Consider the following 18,018-nt stretch of genomic DNA (forward strand, 5'->3'; position numbering starts at 1 on the left):
TGTCCCAAGGGGGTGAAACACCAAGGATAACACATCCTGATGTACCCAAACTTCACAGAACATGGGAATTTTTATAACATGCTTGCCATTTGTCCTGGGTAAAAATCTGGTCTTAAAAATTACCTCTGATTTTTTGGTTGTTAGCCGATAAGTAAAGAATTTGATTTTTTAAAAAATGCATTCTTGGCTTTGATTTATAGCAGTATGGTCAATTTACAATGCATTATACATCCTGTTGTGCCAGTGAGGTGGTAAGATCTTTGCAGAAGAGGGTAGAGAGAGTTCTAGATAACCCACTGTGCCTGACACAGCGCTGACTAGCTACATAGCCAGTTGCAGATTTGCAGGATACTCCCATGGATGTTGTCTTATGTGCACCTGAATGGAGATGCTCCCGACGACTGGGTTCTGTGAAGTCTGAGGCCACACAGTGGGTAGCTGTATTAGTCTGTATTAGCTGTATTAGTGTGAGAAGGCTGCCGTAACAAAGTACCACAAATTGGGTGGCTTACACAACAGAAACGTATCGTCTCACAGCTCTGGAGGCTGGGAGTCGAAGATCAAGGTGCTAGCAGTTTTAAGCCTCCTCCTTTTAAGCCTGTGAGGAGGGAAGGATCTGTTCCTGGCCGTCCCTGCTTGTCTTATGGAGGACTGTCTTCTCTGTGTGCCTTTATGTCATCTCCCTCTGTGCATCTCTGTCTCTGTGTCCAAATTTCTCCTTTTCTTAAGGACACCAGTCACGTTGTAGGGCCCACTCTAATGATTTCATTTTAACTTGATTACCTCTGTATAAAGACCCCGTTTCCAAATAAATTCATCTTCTGAGGTGCTGGGAGTTAGGACTATAGTGGATTTTGGAGAGACACAATTCAGTTCATAACAGCAGCACATCTTGGGATCACACTTTCCTTTTGTCTCCGAATTCCAGCAACTTTCTCAGTCTGTTTAATAAATATTTGTTGATTGGCTTGTATGCAGTTTGGACAGGGAAAGCCAAATTTTCTACTCACAGAAATGCCACTTCTTCAGTGGTTCCCTGACATGCTGGTTTATAGATAGAAGTCATTTCTTAGATCACAGCAGTTTTGCTTGAGGCTGTTTATTAATGTGTTTTAAACACATATATCTTCTCCCTCTAGATCCCTGGAATATAAAATTCTTGTCATTTAATGTACACATCAGTTTAAGACATACAAACCAATATATGTGCACTTTGCCTATGATCTTTTATTTTTTATTTATTTATTTTTTCTTCTTCTCTTAGCAGGGGAAAATGGTTGCCAGTGTTTGAGGGTTTATATATAGGACACGCAGCCACCTGGATGGTTGGTCTTTTAACTACCAGGTGTCAGTAAAAATCAAGGTTTCAGGTAATTCTCCCACTCCAAGTTTGGGTTGGTACTCAGAATATTATATCTAAAAGATAAAATATATCCTCTCACTTTAAATTTTCAGTAATATTTAAAGGGATCAGGGGCACCTGGGTGGCTCAGTCGGTTGAGTGTCCGACTTTGGCTCCCGTCATGATCTCACGGTTTGTGGGTTCGAACCCCACCCACATTGGGCTCTGTGCTGTGGCAGCTCAGAGCCTGGAGCCTGCTTCAGATTCTGTGTCTCTCTCTTTCTCTGCCCCTCCCCTGCTTGTGCTCTGACTCTCTCTCTCTCAAAAATAAATAAACATTAAACAATTTTTAAAAAATCCAGGGATCTTTCCTGCCCAAAAGGTATCAGTTTATTTAAGAAATCTCCGAGTGTCATGCAGTTAGTTTCTCCTTAGAGCTAGGCCCAGTTTGTCTGACTCAGGGTTGTAAACTCATAGGAAATGGCCCTGTAAATGTTAGGAAATAACTATTTTGAGTGGTTCTGAATCAGACAACTACAAACACATACTGGATGTATTGTGTATGCACACACAGGTTAAATGCAGTTCTCAAAGTAGTTTTAAGTTTGCTTATATTTTAAATCTTTTTTTTTAAATGAAGAACAGATACCAGCATGTTGAAATTTAAAAATAAGACCCTGATTGAAACAGTTTAGGATATTCTCTTCTGCATGTTGATTTATAACCTGGCAGGACTCGTGTGTGTGTGTGTGTGTGTGTGTGTGTTTTGAATGCTGTTATAGAACAGGCGTGGAGATCAAAACCTCTTGTCACTGTTGCCCAGCATCCCAGAGTTCAAAGGCAGCCAGTAACATAGTGCTTGGCAGGAAGCCTCCCATTCTGTATATTTGTTGAGAGAGAGCGAGTCGTCTGTGTGGAGCATTTTATAATGAGGGAAGACCAGCCCGACTGCTGTAGGCAGGTACTAAAAGCCTATCCCACCGGCCTCATACTGTATGTGCTGCACATGCATTCCCATGAGGTCACCAAATTGAGAGAAAGCCCACTCTTGTGCAGTACAGCTGTTAAAATAGTTAATGGTGTTCTTCCTAAACTATTATGGGAAATACAGTATCTGGCTTTTGAGAACATGAACTTAGAGTGCATTTGGGGTCTTTGAGATCATTAACAATTTAATTCTAACAAATAGCAGCAGACTAAATTGTGTAGGCTCTGCTAATTCATTTTTTTTTTAATATTTTCTTTTTAAGTAATATCTACACCCAACGTGGGGCTCGAACTCACAACCCTGAGATCTAGAGTTGCATGCTTCTTCCCCTACTGGGCTGGCCAGGCACCCCTCTAATAATTAATTTTTAAAAATCATGCTAAAATATACACAGCAAAATTGACATTTTAACCATTTTTAAGTATATACTTCAGTGGCATCAAGAACATTCAAATTGTTGCCCAGTCATCACCACCTTCCATCTCCAGAACTTTTTCATCATTCCCAAGAGAAACTCTAACATTGCTGTGACATTGAACACTAAGCCCTCATTCCCCCCTTTCCCCCTTCTCCATGCCCCTCTAATAGGAATTCTGCTTTCTGACTCTCTGACTCTATTCTGGGTACCGTTTGTAAGTACAATCGTATAATATTTGTCCTTTGTATCTGGCAGGTTTGGCAATTCTTAAGTTGTATCTGAATAGCTTTCACCATATGCCATTCTCTCTTTGATCATAAAATAATATAGTAGATAACTTGAGGATATTAAAGCTGTAGGACAGAAGTTCAAAACTCATATGCCTTCAGGGGCCAGCCAGTAGTAACATCTGATATTTATAAAGCAGTTGCTGTCTATCAGGTACAGCTCTAAGCACTTTGCAGGTGACTACATATCTCCCCTCACCCCAGCGCCATGAGGTAACTACTATTCATATCCCAGTTTTGCAGAGGGAAACTGAGAGATGAATTATTTGTCTGAGATAATGACCTGGCTCGTATATGGCAGAGCGGAGATTCAGCTCAGTAGTCTCTGTGCCAGAGCCTGGACTCCTAAGAAGCTCCTTTGTTGTGTGCAGGTGGCATGGACAAAGGAAAATGGAATCCTGAGCCTGGGACAGAGTGAGCTGACCATAGATGGCATCTGATTCTTAACCCCTGTGTTGGGGTTAATTAAGGGAGTGGTAGATGTGGAGATGCTGCTGAGTGGGAATGTGAGCTCGGTACTGCTGGCACTTCTAAATTTCCAAGAGAAGCCAGAATCCCTTCTTTAGGTACGACCTTGCTATTCCTCGGTCTCGGCAACCTAACCTGATTAAAAACAAAAACAAAGCATGTGGGCGGAACAGAATTTCTGTAGCCTGCTACTGGAGTTTCTGGATAACCTTTTACTTGTCCAGGCCCCTCAACAGAGTGTCTCTGGCACTGTCAACACTTGCCATCGTTTGGACCCATAGGCAGGTCTTTGCTGATCTTTGCTTCCCCAGCCACAGCTTTCACAGAGCAATGTTTAGTGAATGTGCACTGAGTGAGTCTCTACAGCACTCATGATTTCTTCCTGCGTGCCGCAAGAGTTCACTGAAAGTCTAATTTAAAACAAAACAAAGCCAGTCGATTTTGAGAGGTTCATGTCCTTTCCTGTAGAGCTTCATAGTTTATTGTTTCATTTTGGGCTTTTTTGACTTAACAGTGCTGATTAAAATAAGACTTTAAAGTGTTTTTTTTTTTTTCCTTTAGAAAATCACACCAGAGAAATTCAAATATATGCTGTGTACAACACACATAAACCTAAACCTCCTTATTCTAACAACAGCTGCTAGCATTTTTGACATGCTTACTGTAAGCTAGCCAAAATGTTAAGGATTGTACACGCCTATTTCTTTACATTCAGTCGGTTAAGAATTTGGATTTAGATTGAATTTTAGAATTGGAAGTGGTTGTACACACCTAATCCAATTTGCTGACTTTGCATATGAAGCTGATTAGGGCCAGTGAATTTAAGAGCCTAGTTCAAGATCATACATCTGTTGAGTGGTATAGCCAGAACCCTTTTGGACATAAATGTCTGTTGAGTGGCTGTAGCCTGTGTCTCCTTTTTCCTGACCTCTGGTTCCATGGTCTTTTTCTAGACACCATAGTACTGCTACTTGGATCTTTCTGTCATCTGTGGGAAAGTAGGGCTTGTTAACTTAAAGTGTAATGTGTTATCATTCCTATAAATAGCTTCTGAGCTATGGAATGTTACTAGGATATTTGAAATGGTTTGTTAGTACAGGTGTGGTTTTGGATCATCTGTTGTGCCTTTGTGAGATGCCTGGAGTCTGGAGTTACATGAGGCTAAGAAAATATACACAAGGGGGCGCCTGCCTGGATGGCTCAGTTGGTGGAGCGTGTGACTCTTGATCTCAGGGTTGTGGGTTCGAGCCACAAGTTGGGTGTAGAGATTACTAAAAAAATAAAATCTTAAAAAAAAAAATAAGAAAGAAAGAAAAGATACCCAAGTCCTTACCTAATTAGCACAGAACCCTAAACTGAAATATCTGATCATCCCACAGAGAATACTGTAAATGAGAATGTAAGGAGAATGGTTAACTTACAACAGGTAATTTACAGATGATACAGTATTCATCACATTAATCTAATATTTGATCCTTTGCCCATACTTGGTAGGTGTCTGGTTTTCAAGTCTACATTTGAAGCTGGAGGGCGGGGCTTGGATACTTCTCTCATTCAACTGAAAAATATTAAGGCTTTTTTTTTTTTTAAGTTATTTTCCTGATGACAAAAGTAATCTATGCTTTTGGTACAAATTAAAAAAAAAAAAAGAAAGAAGAGTAATTTTTACCATTCAGAGCTTTACTGCACACATTTAAAATGAGACGGTAAATTTAGTTTTATTTAAATGGAACAAAATGCAACTGAAATTAAAACTGAAGGAATTGCCGAACCTAAATGTTTTTTTTCAAATTTAATGTCTCCTGCACACACCCCAACGATATTGCTCTAGAATTAAAAAAAAAAAAGAGTATATGAAAGATATTGACAAGCCAGCACAAGAATCTAGATTACTTTGACTTCAGAATTCCTGTCTTTTCTACTTTACCAGATGATCCACATGCAAGAGAAGGATAAACACTATGGAGTGACATATAATTAAGGACTAGAGTATGTGATACAGGCCTTGGGTCAAAGTTTGAGGACTGGAAAGGGGACTTGTAAACTCCCATTTAAAAAACTTAAAAACTTGAGGGGTGCTTGGGTGGCTCAGTTGGTTAAGCGTCCAACTCTTTGTTTCAGCTCAGGTTGTGATCTCAAGCATCTCTTGCGACATGCTCTGTGCTGACAGTGAGGAGCCTGCTTGGGATTCTCTCTCTCTCTGTCTCTCTCTGTCCCTCCCCCGCTCATGTGCGTGCGCGTGCACACTCTCTCTCTCAAAATAAATAAACATTTTTAAATGTTTAAACTTTAAATGTTTAAACTTAAAAACTTAAGCTGAAAATTTTTCCTAGATAAATTAATCGGTGTCTTTTTTCGGCATTTCAAGATTATAGAAGAAAAGAGTTCTGCTATGTCAAAATGGGTTTGAAAACCCTGGTTGGATATATGTGATGTTACTTGCTCACAACAGCCTTTGGAGGTATTTCTTCTTGGATCATTAAGACTTGAAGCCTACTGGTGGCGGAGGTTGGGTGATGGGGATGACACAACTCCATTGAGATGATACTGCTTGTCAAGGGAGTGGCTAGAGTACCACCCTCTCTCAGCTTGGCGTTCTTAGTGGTCTACACTCAGGCAGGAGATGTAGATACTGCACAGGAACAGTTATGTATCACCTGGCAATCTAGTTATCCTGAACACAGTTACAATTTTGGAATTAAGCAGAAAAGCCCTCTGAGCAGTCCAGAAGACGTAGTTCATGTGAGTTTACGTGCACCTATCTCCTGAGTCCAGGAGCTCTTTTATTTGGAGGTCATTTGAATTGTGAGCATTGAAATGTGTTCAGGGATTCTTTCCATAGAAATGACAGTCTGGAAATTGTAGACATGCTTGGCTGTGTAAGGACATCAGCTTGGGAAGAACACATGCTGTGCAGCCTGCCAGGCTTTTCTGAGATCCCTTGGCAGGATGGTAACTGGGTTTTTGTGATGCCTCCAGGTTAGGTCTTGTTATATTCCCAAATATTTATTTGGTGTGTACTATGTGCCAAGCTCTGGGCGTATGATGATAAATTAGGGTCCCTTTCTTTTTTTTTTTAAATTTTTTTTTTTTTTAACGTTTATTTATTTTTGAGACAGAGAGAGACAGAGCATGAACGGGGGAGGGGCAGAGAGAGAGGGAGACACAGAATCGGAAACAGGCTCCAGGCTCTGAGCCATCTGCCCAGAGCCTGATGTGGGGCTCGAACTCACGGACTGCGAGATCGTGACCTGAGCCGAAGTCGGACGCTTAACCGACTGAGCCACCCAGGCGCCCCTAGGGTCCCTTTCTGACAGGCTAAGAGGGTGGATGGTTTTATCTGTAAATACAAGACAGTATAATAAGGGGTACAGAGTAGAGATGAATGGGATATAGTGGGAGCAGAGGGAAAATTGAGACCTCTTCTCTGGAGTAAACGTAAGGTGATGGGGTCTTGGGGAGTGAATAGGATTTGTCCAAGTGGAATAAAAAGATACCCCAGGTTGAGAGAGACCTGTGTACACTAATAAGGTGGCTGGAATCAGGGTTATAAATGTTAGAGAAAATTCTATTCCAAATGCGTAACTTGGGCTTTTAAAAGTTATTATAAAAATCATCAAAAACATACAAGTAGTGAGAATATAATGAACTGCTGTATACCGATCAACCAGCTTCACAAACACTACTATTTTGCCAGTCTTGTTTTACTAACCCTTCACTGTTTTTTATGTGGTTAGACCATTTTATTATTTAAAAAAATTTTTTTAATATTTATTTTTGAGAGAGAGAGAGTGTGAGCAGGGGAGGGGCAGAGAGAGAGGCGGAGACACAGAATCTGAAGCAGGCTCCAGACTCTGAGTTGTCAGCACAGAGCCCCATGAGGGGCTGGAACCCACAAACCGTGAGATCATGACCTAAGCCGAAGTCGGATGCTTAGCCGACTGAGCCACCCAGGCGCCCATGTTTGGACTGTTTTAAAAGCAAATTCCAGACATTATATAATTTTACTTGTAAAGAGTTCAGTATGCATCTCTAATTGATAAGATCCCCCCATGCCATTATCACACAATAAAATAAGGGTATTTCCATAATATCTGTTCAACACCAGTCCACATGCAGATGTTCCCTGTTAATACAGGTTTTATACTTAAAGGGAACCATTTCATTATCTAAAAGATGACTTTATTTAGCATACCTAATTTTTCAAAGATGTTGGATAAATGGGGCATTACTCTAATACCATATTTTTATTCCTTTCTTAAGAAATGTCATACACTTTATTTGGTCTTCTGATCATTTTAACTCAGACTGGCCCTGTTGGAGAGCTGTGTCTTATGATTTTTTATATTACGTACTTTTCCTGGATTTGGAAAAACTCAGACTCTGAGAGCTAGATTATAAATGGCTTAGGATACTCTGACCAGTTCCTTTGGTTTTGCTTCAATTTCTAGCTGTCAGTGACTAATTTATGGGCTGCAAGTGTGGAGTTCGTGCTACATAGTATTACCCCCGCAGCCTTTGAAAGCTCTTTCCTAGCATGCCTTCTTGGCTTGGACCAGCTTAGTGTCTGTCCAGATTCACATGCCAGGCTCGTTGCAGGCTCCACATGCTCAGCTTAATCCTCCAGGGGTTGGCCTGAGTTACCCTCCATTTTGATGCTTTCCTCAACTACTTGAGCCTTCTTTGGTTCTCTGTCCCCTCTCCATTCTTCCTGGCCTTTAATTATATGCTAATCTATATCCTATATACTTCATTTGCATGAAGGCAGTATGAAGCAGTAGAAGGGATGGGAACTTTGAAGCCAGCATAATCTGAATTGCTGAGCTTTTTTCTTCTTCTTCTTTTTTTTTTTTTTTGTAAATTGTGGTAAAACACCCACACGTACATAACATGAGATCTACTCTTTAAACAAACAAATTTTTAAGTGTGCTTTATAGTATTTTTAACTATAGGCACAATGTTGTACAGCAGATCGCTCCAACTTTTTCATTTCATACAAGTGAAACTTTATATCCAGTGAGCAACATTTCCCTGTTTCCCCCTCCCTTCAGCCCCTGGCAACCAGCCATTCTCCTTTCTGCCTCTGTGAGTTTGACTACTTTAGATACCTAGTATGGGACCACACAGTATTTGACCTTCTGTGACTGGCTTATTTCACTTAGCATAACCCTCCAGTTTCATCCATGTTTTAGTATGTGACAGGATTTCCTTCTTTTTTTAAAATGTTTATTTTATTTATTTTGAGAGAGAGGGAGAGAGCACGTGTGCAAGTGGGGGAGGGGCAGAGAGAGAGGGAGAGAGAGAGAATCCCAAACAAGCTCCACACTGTCAGTGCAGAGCTCAATTCAGGACTTGATCTGACAAACTGTGAGATCATGACCTGAGTGAAGGACATTCCACTGACTGAGCCACCCAGGTGCCCCTCCTTTTTTTTTTTTTTTTTTTTTTTTTTTAGGGCTGAATAATAGTCTATGTGTGTCTGTACCTCAGTTTCTTTATCCATTCATCTGTCAGGGGACAGTTAGGTTGCTTCTACAGTCTTGGCTATTACCAGTAACGCTGAAATGAACACTGAAGTATGGATCTCTCTTTGGGGTCCTGATTTCAGTTCTTATGGATAAATACCTGGAAGTGGGGTTGCTGGAATGCTGGAATATATGCCACACACACACACACACACACACACACACACACACACACACAATTTTGTTCCCTTCCACAGTCCCTCTTGTTCATGTATTTATTTCACTGTGTTTTATCATAGGTAGTTAGTACTTTTTGCTTTACTAATGCCTTACTGTTTTTGATCATGTGTTCAGTAACTTTGAGAATTATTTTGAGGCAAAGTCATCATTTTCCAAAAAGAAAAAAAGAAAAACAAGCTTTTTTTCACTGGTCAGTCACAGCAGCTGTGTCATTGAGGAAGTGTTGACACTGCTTTTGGTTTTTAAATGACTGTGTGTTATTTCTTCCCAGGACTGAAAAAATTGCAAGGTTGGAATTTTCAGGATTGTTAACAAGATCAAAAAGCAAAGATATAAAGCCAAGAGGGAAAAGACTTTCTATAAAATGGTGGCGGAAAGCAGAAAATGCTAGAATTCTGTAGAAAATGATAGGTATTACAAAAATAAGCTTTGACCAGAAAATGAAGGTTGCTGTTTTTCATGTTATTTTGAATTGGAATACAGTTTAGCTAGCTAGAGTTTTTAATGTCTGATTTTTTTTTTTCAGATGTTGATAAAAATGTATATATAAATTTAGCTTTGTTAACAGGGTTTTAGAACAGGACTTGATTTCTGTGGAGAGAAGACCTACCTCATTGTTTTTGTATTTGTAATTTTAGTAGCCACCGGTGTTAGCTTTGGAGTGGTTTGTAGAAGCCTTTTCGCTCCCTTCCATCCAGGGAAGATGCAGTTTGATGCCATTTCTCTGATTTTCCTCAGGTTTCACCTTAGAATTAGTGAATGAGGGTGTTATGGCTTCAGCATACCCGTGGTCAGCATGGGGGCATTTTTATGCATTTATTGTATATTTTAATAGAAACAGACATGTTCTGTTTTCTCTTGCTTTGTTGATGTTTTGTTGCTGGGATTTTAATTTCTGATAGGTTAAGATCCAGATCTTGTGACTTATTTGTGTTCTGGCCAGGGGACCCTCAGCTTTGTGTGATCCGAGTAATTTCCTTCTGAGGCCCGGTTTGGGCCTGAAACTCCACGCCTAGTGGTGGGGGACATGTATTGGGGGCAACAGACCTACTGTGCAGCTGGGAGGAAGTCTAGTGTACCAGGAGGAAAGAACAGGGGTCTTTAGTGCTAGTGGTCTGGGAGACAGTGGTCTAGAGTGGCCCAGAACATCAGAGTCTCCTGACATGGGTACTCATGCCCCCCGTGGGTTTAGAGAAGACCTCTGGTCCCCTGGATGATTGCTAAGAGCAAGGAAGCACCTCAGCCCCCAGAGTCTTGCAGTTTATCAGAACTGAGCTAGAGGGTGAGTTAGGCCTGTGGAATGCGGGAGAAAGAAGTCGAGTCACTAGACACAAGGTCAGGGCCTGTTAAGCAGCAAAAGCAACTTGGCCCAAACTGTTTAAATCTCTATTCTAGAAATTCCCGCTGGGTTGAGCCAGCCAGGGAGGGTGGGGCAAGGGTCAAGAGGCTTCAGCTGTGGGAAGGAAGGGCTGTAGAAGCTGAAAACAGCAGACTAGGCCTGGATGTCCTGACAACCTTGACCTCCACCCTCCTAAAATAGATCGTCAGTACCCTGGTAGGTCATTGTAGCCTGTTTGTACAATGAATGGGTCTGAATGTAAGGGACATATTCAACAATGAGCCTGAAACAAAACTGAGAATTGTTTTTGTGAATCTGGAAATAAGATTTAGTTTTTAACTCAGTTTAGAGTTAAGTGTAGATAGTTAACTTTAGATAAAAAAATTCCTTGAACAAAGTGTAAATCATGACCTTTCATTTATGGAACTACAAAATAAGTTCATTAAAGTACTCTCTTTACTAATCCCAAAACAAATCAGTACTTGTGAGTGCTATTACTTATCAAGACAAAAATGGGAAGTTACCCAATGATCAGTTCTGAATAGATAACTAATTGAAGCCATTTGAGGTTGGGTTGCTTTTAGATGAAGGAAAAACTCACCCTCACCTTTGTGGTTCAGATAGGTACCTGCAGTGGTGCAGAATTTATTCCTTGGCTCCATATCCCATATGGATTAGATTCCAAGATAAACCAAAGCTTGTCCCATTGTTGAATCCTAACATTTAAACTTTTATTTTTTAGCTCCTTAAGAGAGCAGGAAAATCTGTATCTTTAAAGACCGTAGAAATGCTAGGGCTTATGTTACCTATACTGGAATTAAAATTAAAAAAAAAAAAAAAAAAAAGGAAGAGATGCTTGGGCTATCTTAAAACACACTTACTTAAATCCCTCTTTCCTTAAGATTATCTGGCCTATAGGGCTTCTAGATTAAGTGAACTGACACAGGGTCAGGAGCATCAGCTGTGAGATGCAGAGATGGGGGGCATGGTGTCCATACATGGTGTTCCTGTGCTCAAGGATGTTTATTTTTTTAATTTTTAAGACTTGTTTATTTTTGAGAGAGAGAGAGAGAATGTGAGTGCACAAGTGGGGAGGGGGAGAGAGAGAGACACACAGAATCCAAAGCAGATTCCAGGCTCTGAGCTGTGAGCACAGAGCCCAATGCGGGGCTTGAACCCATGGACCATGAGATCATAACCTGAGCTGAAGTTGGTCGCTCAGCCAACTGAGCTACCCAGACTCCCCTGTTCAAGGATGCTTAAATCTGGTAAGGTGCGTAGTTTACAAATACAAGAAAAGATAGATGGGAAGTGACTAGTGTGTGGAGAGTATGGGAGTAGCCAGATGGAAGGTTTCTGATCAGAATGGCAATGCTGAGGGTTGTGTTCCTGCCTCTGAAAGTCTGTCCTGGTGTTCAGTGCTGTTGGAGACCGCATAGAGACAGTGCATTGCAGTTGGATACAGTGCCCGTTCTTATTTTTGAGAACACATGGGTCTTAGGGACAGAGGGTGGCCATGTGAGCATCTTCTCTCCTCGACAGAGTATCTTGTAGACCCACTAAAAGTGAAATAACCTTTTCCTAGCGCCCAGCATAATCTTTCAGGGCCACTGATTGTGTTTTTTTGGAATGCCTTGTTTTGGTGTCCTTGGACACTTTTGGGGATTGAAAGGCTATTTAAACTATAACTATATTTAAATTATAATCTACTATTTGGGATTTTATAAATTGTCTCCTGTCAGTCATAATTTCTCAGGGCTGTCATTATGCCTTGATCTAGCAGTCACCAACCACCCTCTTAATTTACGGTGGTCGGGGAAACCAAATATTTTCCTCCTGTTAGAATCCTATCTAAAAGAGGAGTAAAATAGCTCTCAGGAGGGCCTGCGAAAAAGGTGCTGCTGGATCAAGGTGGGGAGAGGCTGGGGAGTTCTCTTTTGAGCTGTGTGTGAATTTATTCACAGATTTTGGCAGCAGCAAAGACTAAATTTTGGTTTGTAGCTATTTGCTGGATAGTTGAGATTGTTAGCTTATGACTTCTGTCCCTTTCCTACTACCCCCAATAGTGTGTAAAATTTTCCCCCCACCTGTGCCTGAAGCAATTTTATTGTGGAGAGGAGAGAATGAATTTTTCTCAGGGAAAATGAGAAGGTGAATGAAGGAAAAACCCAGGGCTGAGGCAAGGGATTGGTCTGTCAACCATTATTCTTGAAACCTAAGATGGACTGATCTCTGTGGAAGATACCGAGGGATTATGTGGAGCTTGCCTTCAAGAAGCTGAATGTGTAGTTGGGAGAGAGAACTAACAGACCCGAAATCCTAAAGTGAAAGTACTAGAGAAGTTTTGCGTTGGGTGTGACTTGAGTCAGGAACTTTGAGCTGGCTGTGCTGGGGTCCAAGCGGTATCTGAGAAAGTGGCCATGCAGTGACATTGGAGAAAACAGCCACACTGGGAGAATGTAACCCCAGTGAGGAAGTGGCAGAGGTTATGGAGAGGTTTAGCAGCGCATCTGGTAAACCCATTTCAAAGGAGAAATGGAGGAGAGTTTTTGACTGGTTCACTGTTGTGTCTGTGTAGTTGATTAAAATGTAGACTTTTGGGCACTACTCCAGATAGTATGATCCCCTTCTTATGTGGTCTGGGGTGGTCTCCAGGGATGGCCCAGATCATTCGGGTACACTGGCCTGCAGGACATATTTTAGGAAATATTGGTCAAGGATGAATTAGGCAAAGCTGATTAATTCCTCCATGAGACACAGGAATTGGGAAGGAGGCATCCAAGCTGGGCTGCCTGATTTTTGTCACTATTTCAGAAGGATGAATGGAGAGCAGGTTGCCCTAAGAATTAAAGAACATGGACATGAGAATAAGCTCCTCAACTGGAGACAGTTCCTGCCGTCCTCACCCTTCACCCTGATACCCACGTTCTCCTCCCTAGCCAGTCACTGTCACGTCATAGAACATAATGATGCTAATTGAAATCACATCTGGGTTCAGCCCCTTATGAGCCAGCTGGTTTTATGTCTAGGGCAGTTCTGTTTTTTGGGTGCTGTAACTCCAGGCGTTATCTCTTAATGAGTATGTGCATTGTTAGATTTGGTGAGCAAGGAAATATGCATCATCAGTTAAAGAAAAACAACAACAAACCTGTTAATACTGTTAGCAAAAGGACCAGGAGAAATCATAGCGGTAAATACAGTTTAGTTGATTCTTCACATATGAAAACCATCATGTTATATAATCACTTCTTACATACCAGACACTTAACCTAGGGATGTTCTTTACAGATGAGCTTTGAATTGTTACCTCTTGTCATCCCCATGGCAGGGCCATCCAGAGCGTACTTGGGGAATGACCCAGGCTTCCCCCCCCCCCCCCCCATGTCTTCTCCCTGAGAGAGTGTGCCCTGCAGGCACACCTTGCACTCACTTTAGTGATCACCAGCTGCAAGTTGTTACTCATTTCAGCTTCCTCCAGCCCTCTCCTCGGTCCATCTGTTTGTCCTGCCACCCCTTATTTTAGGCATAAATGTTTACTGCTGCCCCCATACCTTCAAGAAAAAAGAAAACACTCTGGGGATAGGGCAGGGGTGGTGGTTCACAGTCCTGGCTATACATTAAGGTCAGCTGGTCAGCTTTATGAAGTATCAACAGTTGAGCCTCATCCCCGGAGATTCCGTTTCCATTCTTCCGGGCGTCAGAACTTTTAAAGCTTGCCAGGAGATTCTGATCTGGTGGCCACCTCACTGTAAGTTAGATGTAATGATATTAGCTGTACATGTGTCTTAAGGGAAATGGAAGCTGCAGGATTTAGAATGAACATAGGTAGTATTTTAAAATAATGCTTTTTGCTGCTCGTGTTTCAAATGCATGTCGAGTCCCCAGGTTGTCCTTCCCCCTGTCTTCCTCCTTTATATAAGCCTGCTTTCTATTAAGCACCAGCATTCAAAATGAAACAAAACAAAAAAAACTGAGAACATTCTTTTCCTTGCTTTAGCATTTCTGTGGTATTGTTTTCCATTCTGTCCATGCAGCTAGCTGATTGTGACTTGCACCTCTGTGAACTCTCAGACCCAGCAGGCTGTGACCTTCATCACCTCTCTGGGCCTCACGTTCTAATGGAGCAGCATTCGGTGCTGCAGAACCCTGTACAACCAGAGCTGGTGGACTGTCACACGAACGAGTGGCCACACACTTTAGTCCATGAACACATACAGTAGTCCTTGTTTTGTTGGCTGAAGAGGCCCACTGCTAGCGTTGAGGGAGAAACTTGAGAGGTAAAAAAGAAAATTTTTTGGTGAATACTTAACTTCTATTGGATGAACAACTTGGGAGTCTCTTTGTTCATCCTTGAAAGCGAGTAAGAAAGTTTGGCAGGAAGTAGACCCTAAAAATTCTCAAAAGCATTTTAAGTTTTATTGTTTGTTTTATTTTTGTTTGATTTTTTTAGGAGCCAATTGGAGATTAGATCTGCAAAGTAAAAACTAGTGATTGGCAGGTGAGGGTTATCATTCACCTGGGCTCTAAACTCCTATGTTTTATGTTCCATAAAAATTTTCCCAATAAGTGTACTTTGTGGTCTTTTGGATTTTACGTGAGAATATTTTATCACATAATGCTTGGTTTTCAAAACTTTCTTGGGCCCAAATTTCAGATTATGCATTGAAAATGAATGGATCCCTTTGAATGGAGGAATAATGAAACAAAAACAAGTAAAAAGTAGACAGTTCCACTTTAATCTAATACAGATTCTGAAGGACAAAAGGTGAAAAGTCCAGGCATAGGGTCTGTTCTGAGTTTGGGTAGGTGAGTGATGTAACTGCAGTTATAAGTAACTTCTCAAACACCACTCAGAGTTCCTCTGGTCTCATTGACCTCCCTTTTTCCTTTCTGTAATTACTGAACATGGCCCTGAAAACCCATGTAGGGCCAAATACAGAATCTAAACTCTGTGATCTCATCACCACAAAAACAGACTATAGGGACAGTCCTCCTTCTCACCGGAAGCCGCCTCCCTTTGGGACCACTGTAACTCCATAATTTATAGTGGTGCCTTTGTGGTCTTGAACTTAGAAAGGGCATTTCCCCCTGTCCTTACAGAAGTTGTGTAACAGATGGGTTGTTCTAGGTGGAGAAGGGGCCAGAGGGAAAGTGTGTGCATAACCTGTTACAGATGTAATTTTAAGGGTGCCCACACATCTGTGGGTCCTCTGGGCAGGTCTGCCTGACAGCCGGCATGTCTAGGCTGTGATGGATATTCTTTTATACTTGTGTGTCGGTGTGGTTGGGACAGATGAGAAGCCTGCCTTTTCTGCTGAGGTGTGTTTTAAGAAAGGAGGTTGGCTGAAGTACTCACACCAGCTGTGAGATGGATTCCCTCCCTAGCTGCCAGAACCCTCCGTAGAGAGGCAGGTGATCCCTATTATGGGCAAATAATAGGAAGACGCCCTGAGATATTTGAGCTGCTGTTCACCAGGTGGTGCTGTCCTGCAGTGAATGCTTAAATACTACAAGTGAGGTCAGCAACCTGGTGGAAGAAAGGTCTGGGGTGCCTGGAAGACTTGGTAGCATTTGTTGGCTGTCACTAGACGTGAGATGAGACTCTTTTGGAGGAAACATCTGACCCAAGCGCGATCACCTGGTTCGTGTAGGTTTCTCCTCCACGTTCTGCTTCAGTGAGATCTCTGTTGTCTCTGAAGCGGAGGAAGACGTGAACCTGTGCCCTGCCTCTGTCCCTGGTTTCCTCCTAGAGAAAGGCTCCTGTGCTCCGTTCTCATCTTTGAAGTCCTGGTGGGCAAGGGGGGCATGTCTTTTAGAGCTCCTCATTAAACAGACTTAAAGGGGAGAAAAGGCCTCCACCCAGCCTTTGCATGCACAAACCTATTATATTCTGCTGCCCTGCCAAGGTGCTTTTGTTGGCCTAAACGTGACTACACATGATTCTGTCCTATTAGGCAGTGAAGCCTCGAAGGCATTGACTTGGACTGAGCCTGATGGCTGGTGTGGTTGAGCATGGATAGCGCCCTTGTAGAAGAGCATTTCCCAGGGAAAGAGACTGAGTCAGTCATGGGGAACCTCTTATTGGAGTTCTTCTTTCAACAAGCCTGCGGTCGGCATCTTCTTGTGACAAGAGCAGGAGGTTGGGATAGGGGGTGACAGGTAACACCAGCCCTGGGGAGACTGGTAGGAGGGGAGGTCAAGGCAGAAGGAAACAGATGCTAGAACTCAGATCCCCGAGAGGCTTTTTGAGCTCAGAGGACGGGCTGGTGGGATGCTGTAGGTGTGGGGCAGGGCATGCAGTGGGGGTGTTTGAGCTGTGTGTGGAGGATGACTAATTTCCAAAGTGCAAGAGAGGTGCTTCAGGATGAGGGACCTGGGAGAGCAGAGGTGTGAAATTGAGCGGTGTGTTCAGAGTGAGCTGTGTCCAGAGCTGGGATCTGTGAAGAGTGAGGCAGGAAGTGTGGGAACTTCAGCACCCTGAGTGTTTTAGAGAGGTTCTGGGCTCCTTATCTCAAACCTTTGAAACATGTCTTTGTGTACTGGGTTGCAAACCGATTAGCCTCACTTAAAACCTGAGCTAGGAGAAGTAAACAGATACTTCAGTACCTTGCTCAAGACAAGGAACTTTCAGTAAATGTCCCCGGTCAGCTTGGATAGGGGGCATCAGAAGAAAGAACAAATTTTCTCAGTTTTGCCATCCCCTCAACGTGCTTTCTCCTCTGTTAAGAGTATGTATATGGGTTGACGTCTCTTTTGTCTCCATCATGGCTTGGTTGGGAGTTTCAGGGAGGTTGTGGCTGGTTTTGTAAACTCTTTGCTTCTCATCTCCTAGGGTGAATGTGCTCACATGTTGTCTTTTTTCCAGTTCTCTTTCTAGCTTTCTGTGGTTGACTTGTCCCGAGGAAGTTTCTGGGTGCACCCCGAGTGAGCCAGCTTCTTTCTGTTGCAAACAAGTGGAGTCTAGGGTGAGGCAAGGTGAGTGAGATCCATGGCAAACCCATCCTCTGACAGACCACCTTTTCCAAGATTGGTTATTCTCTGAAAATTTTGAGGACTTTGGAAGTAAATTGGCTTTTTAGTCAAATTTAAGAAGAAATTTTTAAAATTGGTGTCTTAATTACTAGGTGAAAACCCTCTTGTTAATAGGGATGCTTCAATACATTTTTTTCCAGAACTTTTCTGAGTTTTTGGGTCTCTCTTTATGGTTCCTAGCATGGTACTTTTCCAGTGAAAACATTTAGTACGTGTTGTGTGAATAGCTTAATACCTTAGTGCTGACAGTTTGCAAATACAGAAGTCCTGTTAAGTTATTCTGAGTTGTGTCTCTTCTCTTTTCTGGGTTTCAAGGAGGATTGTTTAGTTGTGTTCCTTTAGGAACTCTGTACTATGGTTTTCCTGTACTGCAGTTCTATATGTAAATTTTGAAACAAAAATACCTACCTCAAGGGTTTTGGTGAAGCTGGAGGCTCCC

At 42.1% G+C, this 18,018-nt stretch overlaps 1 protein-coding gene across 6 annotated transcripts in view; it reads left to right on the forward strand.

Moving 5' to 3' along the window:
- The window catches only part of TANC1 (tetratricopeptide repeat, ankyrin repeat and coiled-coil containing 1), a 238,939-nt gene that overhangs the window by 37,692 nt on the left and 183,229 nt on the right, over positions 1–18,018 (forward strand). For 5 of the 6 annotated variants that reach the window (XM_042994515.1, XM_042994519.1, XM_042994522.1 and 2 more), the window contains exon 2: positions 17,413–17,522. The exons of the other annotated variant lie outside the window; for it this stretch is intronic. The gene's annotated coding sequence lies outside the window, so the exon portion shown is untranslated. The remainder of the gene's footprint in view (positions 1–17,412; positions 17,523–18,018) is intronic. 6 annotated transcript variants of the gene reach the window in all.

Source organism: Panthera tigris, chromosome C1 (assembly GCF_018350195.1).
Source record: "Panthera tigris isolate Pti1 chromosome C1, P.tigris_Pti1_mat1.1, whole genome shotgun sequence".
In the NCBI taxonomy this organism is placed as follows: Eukaryota; Metazoa; Chordata; class Mammalia; order Carnivora; family Felidae; genus Panthera; species Panthera tigris.